The sequence below is a fragment of the Bos indicus x Bos taurus genome, chromosome 26 (assembly GCF_003369695.1).
Source record: "Bos indicus x Bos taurus breed Angus x Brahman F1 hybrid chromosome 26, Bos_hybrid_MaternalHap_v2.0, whole genome shotgun sequence".
Taxonomy (NCBI): Eukaryota; Metazoa; Chordata; class Mammalia; order Artiodactyla; family Bovidae; genus Bos; species Bos indicus x Bos taurus.
In genome coordinates, this window is record NC_040101.1 from 49,277,363 (window position 1) to 49,285,556 (window position 8,194).

The 8,194-nt window shown below is 37.0% G+C and overlaps 1 pseudogene; it reads right to left on the reverse strand.

Moving 5' to 3' along the window:
* Positions 1–321: 321 nt before the first annotated feature.
* On the reverse strand, positions 322–627 carry LOC113884233 (annotated as a pseudogene).
* Positions 628–8,194: the final 7,567 nt, after the last annotated feature.

Sequence of the window (8,194 nt, forward strand, 5' to 3'; positions counted from 1 at the left end):
AGTCATTAGGAACACTCACATTACTCAACCTTATTTATCACAAGTCTGCAAACGCATAGTCCTGGAAAAGGTGGTCTCTCTATGCACACATGTAATTTTTTAAAAGGACAGAGTGATATGAAGGGAGCTGAGATTTGATCACCAAAAATCAGCACAATGAAAACAAACAATGATGAATAATGGGCTCTAGAATTCAAGTTTCCAGATACTTTTAAAGAGTTGGGGTGCCGGTTTTCAATTCGGTTTTGAATACCACATTACAAAAAAAGCTATTTTTAAAAATAAAAGAGGGTTAAGAGAAAAGAAAAAATAAAAGAATACCTAAACCATTGAATGACCCCCTGTTTATTTCTGATAAATTCTGATCATATCTTTTTCTTCCATTCACAGTTCTTTGGGAGTGTGATTATCAACAATTTTCTGACCTTCAAGGAGAAACCTGAGTGAATTCATGGGAACTTCCTGTCTTTGACAATCTGATTCTTTGAGTTTCTTGAGATGTATCACCATTTTCACTTTGAAGTGACTCTCACTGCTATCCTGTCTGGTGACTTTGAGTTTACTATATTCTCCTTCTTTCTTATCCCCCAAGTCCTCGGTTGAAGGTTTTGCTTCCTGGTCGGACATGGTGACAGTGACTTCTCCTGGGGCCTCCGCAAAGCAGCAGCCTCAGGTAGGCAGAACCTTACTCCGGAGTTTATAAATCTCTTTTCCCCATAGCACAACACCAAGGCTGGAAGAACTTTCTGTATGCCTTGAAGCCAGTTTCTTGAGTCAGCACTTTGTTATTCTTGTGCCAGTCAGTGAGCATGTGAGTGATATTCTTTTTCCAATGCAAATAGCAGAAATCTTGAATCTTGTTCTCTTTGAGTATAAGAAATAAGACAATTCAATGTGATTAAAAAAAAAAAATACATGTTGCCAAAACTCTATCCCTGAGCTAATCTTCAAGAGGATATTTTGCTCCACTGCAATATTTATGACATTTGCCTTGAGAAATAATTGCACTCTCCATAGAGGCCTGTATTGAAAAATTTTTATTTGGGAAATGTAAGTTGGTTTACCAGCTTATTTTAGATAACTTGTGAATGCTAGTTTTAGTGCAAGTTTGTGTGTCTGACACACAGGCCAAACAAACCAAAATGTCAGAGTTTGGAGCAGAGAAATATTTATTGTAGAGCCATGCAAGGAGATAATGGTTCCTGCCCCCCCCCCAAAAATGTTTTTTATGGGATCACATCCTGCACAATTCTCTGATTGGTTGATGATGAGGTAACAGAGCGATGTTACAGGGGTTAACTTTATCAATCCTTGACATGCTGTGTAGGTCTGGGGGTTGTTTGTTCATGATCATCAAGTAGTTAATTTCTCCCACTTGGTGGTGGTTTTCACCTCTGCAGAACAACTCAGGAATGTGCATTAGATTACTGTTACCTAAGTACTTCAGAGAGGAGTTAAGCAGAGGGTAGGGGGGAAAGGGCCTCCCCAACCCTGAAGGCCCTATGGGGTCCTGCTTGGTTACAATAGAATATCAATCAGAGATGAAATAGCCCTAAGCATTTTCTCTCTCCAGTTATGTACCCTACAGAAGTGTGTTATACAAAACTTGGATTACCTAAACATACACTGATCTGCCTTGGATGAAGACCTTGTCCATTCATGTTGTCTTAATTTTTATTGTGCTGAAGTGTATTAATAATAATTCATGAGGAACTAGATGATCATGGTAAAAACTGGGTAATCACACAAGGCTGTTTTAAAAATGATGTGTTTTGAAGATTGATTAACCAAATGGACAACCAAAGGAATACCAAATGTCATGAGCAAGAAATTATTTTGGTCAGTGCTTTCCTGGGGTGTAATAAAAATGCATTACTAGATACCTTTACAGAAAAAAGATTTTAGTGAAATTTAATGAAAAAACAGGGGATAGGTAGCTAATTCAGAGCTAACAGGAAAGAGGTTTTCCCCAAAATGGAAAAATTTGCTCCATCTGGGTATTTTTCAGTAATTGAGGCCCACAGGCTTTGGCTAGCTATGAAACGACAGCATACAATTTTAAAGTTACATTTAGTTGGAGAGCTTTTGTACTCCTCATCACCATATGAAAGTTCAATTGATTTTTTTTTTTTCATTGAAATGGCTAGTTATTGGACACAACTGTCTTAAACTGACTGGTAATTCAACCCATGCCTATATAACACTAAAATAACAGATCAAACCAGTAGAAAAAATAACAGTCAAGCAGATCAGTTTCACACAAATTTAGCTAATTGATAGAACTTTCCTCCTTTTAACCCATCATTTCTGTTGTAGAGATAAACAGGCTCCACTCAGCATCAACTCTGTCAAACCCCAAAACCCACACACAGAGAACACCTGACCTGAGAACATCTCATCAAATTTCAGCTTCTCTATTTTTGCCTTTGGAGAATAAAATATCATTACATTTGCCTCCTTCATACTAAGCAATGAGCCTGGCCAGCCCAAGGAAAAATAATGAAATAAAGTCTGCTTTAGGAATTATGTTAAATCGCCTAATCAGAGATTTTTTGCTTTTTGATGAAATTTCTACCTTTCTACTGTCTCTAAACATTATTTGGATAACCTGTGCATTTCTGTGCCACACAATTCTCAAATTTGTCTCTCTCAAAAGCATTTAACTTCCCAAATTCTCCTCCATGTGTCAAACTTGGTGCTTTACTGATTGCTTTTGATAATGTAAGAAACTACTTGATTAAGAAGCTAAGGGCTGTTAATGGGTTACATCCCATGTAACTGTTGCAAACCTTAGGATTCTGTCACACAAAATAGTGACCAGTGGGGAGACTCTCAAAATTCCCTTTAAGGTGAAGGAGATAAAGGATTTGGCAAACCTTGGATTCTTTCAGTGCTTCTGAAATGGCAGGGCGTAGGGTATTAACACATGTGAGGCTGATTCTGAAAGCTTTTCTCCCTTTAGGCTTAAGAAATTACAAATGTCACTCCAAGAATAGAGTTCTTCAGTTTTTCAAAACTAACAGGCCCATGCCCATTACCCACCTGCAGGGATTTTAACTCTCTGTATTTAGGTTAGACCCAGGTACCATTATTTCTTGAAAGCCACATAGGTAAGTTTGAGACACAACCAAACTTGAGTGCTAAGTGACTACATAATAGTTGTTAGATGATTACCCAGAAACCTCAGAAAGATTATGTTAAATGAAAGAAGCCTCTCACAAAAGATGGCATATTATACGATTACATTTATATGAAACATCTAGAATGGGCAAATCTATAGAGACAGACAATAGTGTTTCCAGGGCTAGAAAGGAGTAGAGAATGAGGAATAGGGTGATGATACCAGGGAAGCCCTAGCTAAATGGTACAGGGTTTCTTTTTAGGGTGATTAAAGTTAACTGTGGTAATGTTCACCCATATCTGTGAATATACTAAAAACCATTAACTGGGACACATTAAATCAGTGAATTTTAAGGTATGCCAATTATATTTCAATAAAATTGTTATAAAAAATTTACACGATATGTACTGAAACCTATATCTCTCCACAATTGTGAGAAAAAAAAATATATCTTTCTGTATTGATTTTTTGGGGGCCTGGAAACTTAGAGAGTTTCAGCACCAAAATGCTGTCAGGTTTTTAAATCTGGATTTTATTTTTCTTCTAACACTCACCATTGATGAACTAGTGATTGAAACCCTACGGAGGCTCTACTCCATTACTGAAATGAAGTGACAATGTTTAAAAAAGCATCAGTGCCAAGCCATCTATGATGTAAAAGGAAGTTCCCTGTAAATGTCAGAGTCAGTCAATATATTTTTTGATGATAATATATGTTTGATTTTTTATAAGTATGGATGATTATTTAATTAAGACAGCACATTATTTCTGTCAGGGAAAAATTGCTCTCCTGGCCACCCACAAAATGTTAACAAGAGCACTCTGTCATCCATTGATCAAAACCAACACAAAAATCTGTCAGCCTCGAGAGAGAAAAGTTGCTATTCTCACTCAGGCAGAATTCAGTTTTTATTCTCTGTAGCCATCGTCCATTCAACAGTGCTTGAAGCAACGAAGAGACCAATGAGAAATGTGTTAGCCTCTAAATATGGTTTAAACAAAAGTTTTAGTACCAATTTTTGCATGTATAAATAAGATAAATGAGTAAGGGAATATGGTCTCCCCATGTGGTGCTAGTGGTAAAAACCTGCTTGCCAATGCAGCAGACATAAGAGATGCTGATTCAATCCCTGGGTCAGGAGGATCCCCTGGAAGAAGGCAGGACAATCCACTCCATTATTCTTGCCTGGAGAAACTCATGGGCAGAGGAGCCTGGTGGGCTACAGTCCATAGGGTTGCAAAGAGTTGGACATGACTGAAGTGACTTAACACACACACAAGTAAGGAGCATATAAAATTTATTTTAAAGACAATTATTCATTAAAATTATGTGAGGCAGCATTAAGATCATGTTTTGAGATGCTCCTAATGAGTTCTGATTTAAATAATTTTGAAATGGGTGGAATAAACTAATAGCTGTTAAATACACAGATGCTAATTACTTTTTACGTTCATTTATCAAGATATTATTAAGATTTAAGATTATATCAATACACAGTAAATCTTTAGACATCAAATTAGAAAATGTTTTAATCATTTTGTCAACCCTTGGTAAAAGGGTAAGCTTCCCTTTACCAAGATGACATACACTTATTTTTCTTAGAAGAAAACTTAATCAGACTCTCATTTTCAAATAGGAAAACAAAGGCTAGAGACATGAAGTTACTTGCTCAATGTCACAAACCCAGGTAGTGTCAATGCTGGGGTCAGACCCATAATTCTAGAAACCTTACCTCAAGAGAGATATCTGATTCAGACCCTAAGGCAACACTCACAGCCTGATCTGGCTTACAAATATATTGTAGTAATACTAGTCAACTTGTGCTGATATAACAAAGCACCTTAGCCTGAGTGGCTTAAACAATAGAAATTTATTTCTCACAGTTCTGGAGAAAGGAAAGTCCAAGATCAAAGTGTCGGTTAATTGGTTACTGGTGAGGAACCTCTCTTCCTGGCTTGTTCAACCCAATAACAACAACAAAATTCTTAAACTCATAATGTTTGTTTATAACAAAAACGAACAGTTTCTTCTGTATCAGAAAATGAGCAGCCTGTGGTCTTCCAATTGGCTGGGTGGGGAAGCATATATTCTATAGATCTAACTGCACAGCCCAGTCTGGCTTTATTTGCAAGAAAGTGAATTCTATGTTTTAATCTCTACCTGACTGCAAGGCACTTGGGACTTGGTCTCCTAACTCATACACTTTGCCTTCTTTCTCTACCCTTCCCATTGACTTCTCTTTAAAACACACACACACACATGCACACACACACACACACACACACATGCACTCACTCAAAGCATGCTCTATCCTATATACTAATTTTAAAAAATAATTTCGAGACTACTTACATTAACCCTGAAGAGACATATACTCTACAGATGCTGTTTTTCCCAATACACTTCATGTGGATTTTGTATAAGAACACTGTACCAAAAAAAAAAAAAAGAAAAGAAAAAATGCCAGCTATTCCAAAATGATTGTTAAAGAACATTTAAACTTCGCTTTCATCAGTCTCCTTTATGCAAACTCCATTTACATTGCAGATAGAAAAGGAAAGAGAGTTCTGTTGTTACTTTTAAAACCTTCTCAGGTCTTTTGTTGTTCTTGTTGTTTAAACAGAATAAATTCTTTAATAGAACAATGTAAAGTAGTTAATGGAGAAGTAAGGACAATTGCACTTATTTCACATGCTAGCAAAGTAGTGTTCAAAATCCTTCAAGCTAGGCTTCAACAGCATGTGAACCAAGAACTTCCAGATGTGCAAGTTGAATTTAGAAAAGGCAGAGGAACCAGATATTAAATTGCCAAAATCCACTGGATCATGGAAAAAGCAAGAGAATTCCAGAAAACCATCCACTTCTGTTTCATTGGCTACATTAAGCTTTTTGACTGTGTGGATCATAACAAACTGGAAAATTCTTAGAAATGATAATACCAGACCACCTTACTGACTCTTGAGAAACCTGGATGCAGAACATGGAACAACAGACTGGTTCAAAATTGGGAAAGGAGGATGGCAAGGCTGTATATTGTCACCCTGCTTATTCAACTTATATGTAGAGTACATCATGTGACATGCCAGGCTAGATGAAGCTCAATCTGGAATCAAGATTGCTGAGAGAAATATCATGATATGGAGATGACACTACCTTAATGACAGAAAGTGAAAAGGGACTAAAGAGCTTCTCGGTGAAGGTGAAAGAGGAGGGTGAAAAAGTTGGCTTAAAACTCAACATTCAAAAAACTAAGATCATGGCATCTGGTCCCATCACTTCATGGCAAATAGATGGGGAAACAATGGAAACAGTGACAGACATTATTTTCTTGGGCTCCAAAATGACTGTAAACAGTGACTGCAGCCATGAAATTAAAAGACACTTGATCCTTAGAAGAAAAGCTATAACAAACCTAGACAGCATGTTTAAAAGCAGAGACATCACTTTGCTGACAAAAATTGTATAGTTAAAGCTATGTTTTTTCCAGTAGTCATTTACAAATGTGAGAGTTGGACACTAAAGAAGGCTGAACACCGAAGAATTGATGCTTTTGAACTGTGGTGCTGGAAAAGATTCTCGAGAGTCCCTAGGGCAGCAAGGAGTTCAAAGCAATCAATCCTAAAGGAAATCAACCCTGAATATTTATTGGAAAGACTGATGCTGAAGCTGAAGCTCCAATACTTCAGCCACCTGATGTGAAGACTGACTCATTGGAAAAGACCCTAATGCTGGGAAATATTGAGGGCAGGAGAAGAAGAGGGTAACAGAGGATAAGGTGGTGGATGGCTCTGCTAATTCCATGGACATGAGTTTGGGCAAACCCTGGGAGATACTGAAAGACAGAAAAGCCTGGCATGCTGCAATTGATGCCGTAAAGAGTCACACACAACTGAGTGACTGAACAATAAAAACACAAGCACAACTTCCAAAACTGATCAGTCCAAGTCTTTCAATATTCCCCTCCACATGGAGAATTTCAGAGTATATTCCTGTGGCAACAATGACAGAGAAAGGAAAGAATTTTCATACAGAGAGACCAAAATATATTAAAGCATATAAATAATAAGAATCTTCCTCTGTTTAAAGATCCTATCTTTTACTTGCAATTAGCTACATGAAGTCAAATGTCATCAGTTTGATTTTGCCAGAATGGAACTGATGATATTGTACATAGTAGGTGGTTTATTTTTTTCTTGGCAATGGAAAACAAAAAATTATTGAGAAAAGAGTATTATCAAGCATATTCAGGGCAAGGTTTTTTTTTTTTTTTTTTTTTTAGGACAAATAATGTTCAAGCATTTAAAAAAATCTTTGGAAAAAAAAAAGAAGCAAACATTACTGTCTCATTACATATTCTATTCTCTTTAGCAAATAAAAACAAACAATACAGACACACAGTCAAAGCAGTTTTAGCAGCCATGTTGGATGTTCACTTCCATTTCTATTCTCACCAAAAGACAAAGCTGATCTAAAAAAATATATGACCTGACACACAGTCAAATAACTGGCATTCACAGACATAATTTGGGACTGGTAAAAATTAGCAGAGTCCAATAGCTGTGAAAGAAGAGAAGCGAAAAGCAAAGGAGAAAAGGAAAGATATAAGCATCTGAATGCAGAGTTCCAAAGAATAACAAGGAGAGACAAGAAAGCCTTCCTCAGCAATTAATGCAAAGAAATAGAGGGAAACAACAGAATGGGAACTACTAGAGACCTCTTCAAGAAAATTAGAGATACCAAGGGAATATTTCACACAAAGATGGGCTTGATAAAGGACAGAAATGGTATGGACCTAACAGAAGCAGAAGATATTAAGAAGAGGTGGCAAGAATACACAGAAGAACTATACAAAAAAGAGCTTCATGACCCAGATATTCATGATGGTGTAATCACTCACCTAGAGCCAGACATCCTGGAATGTGAAGTGAAGTGGGCCTTGGAAAGTATCACTACGAACAAAGCTAGTGGAAGTGATGGAATTCCAGTTGAGCTATTTGAAATCCTGGAAGATGATGCTGTGAAAGTGCTTCACTTAATATGCCAGCACATTTGGAAAACTCAGCAGTGGCCAC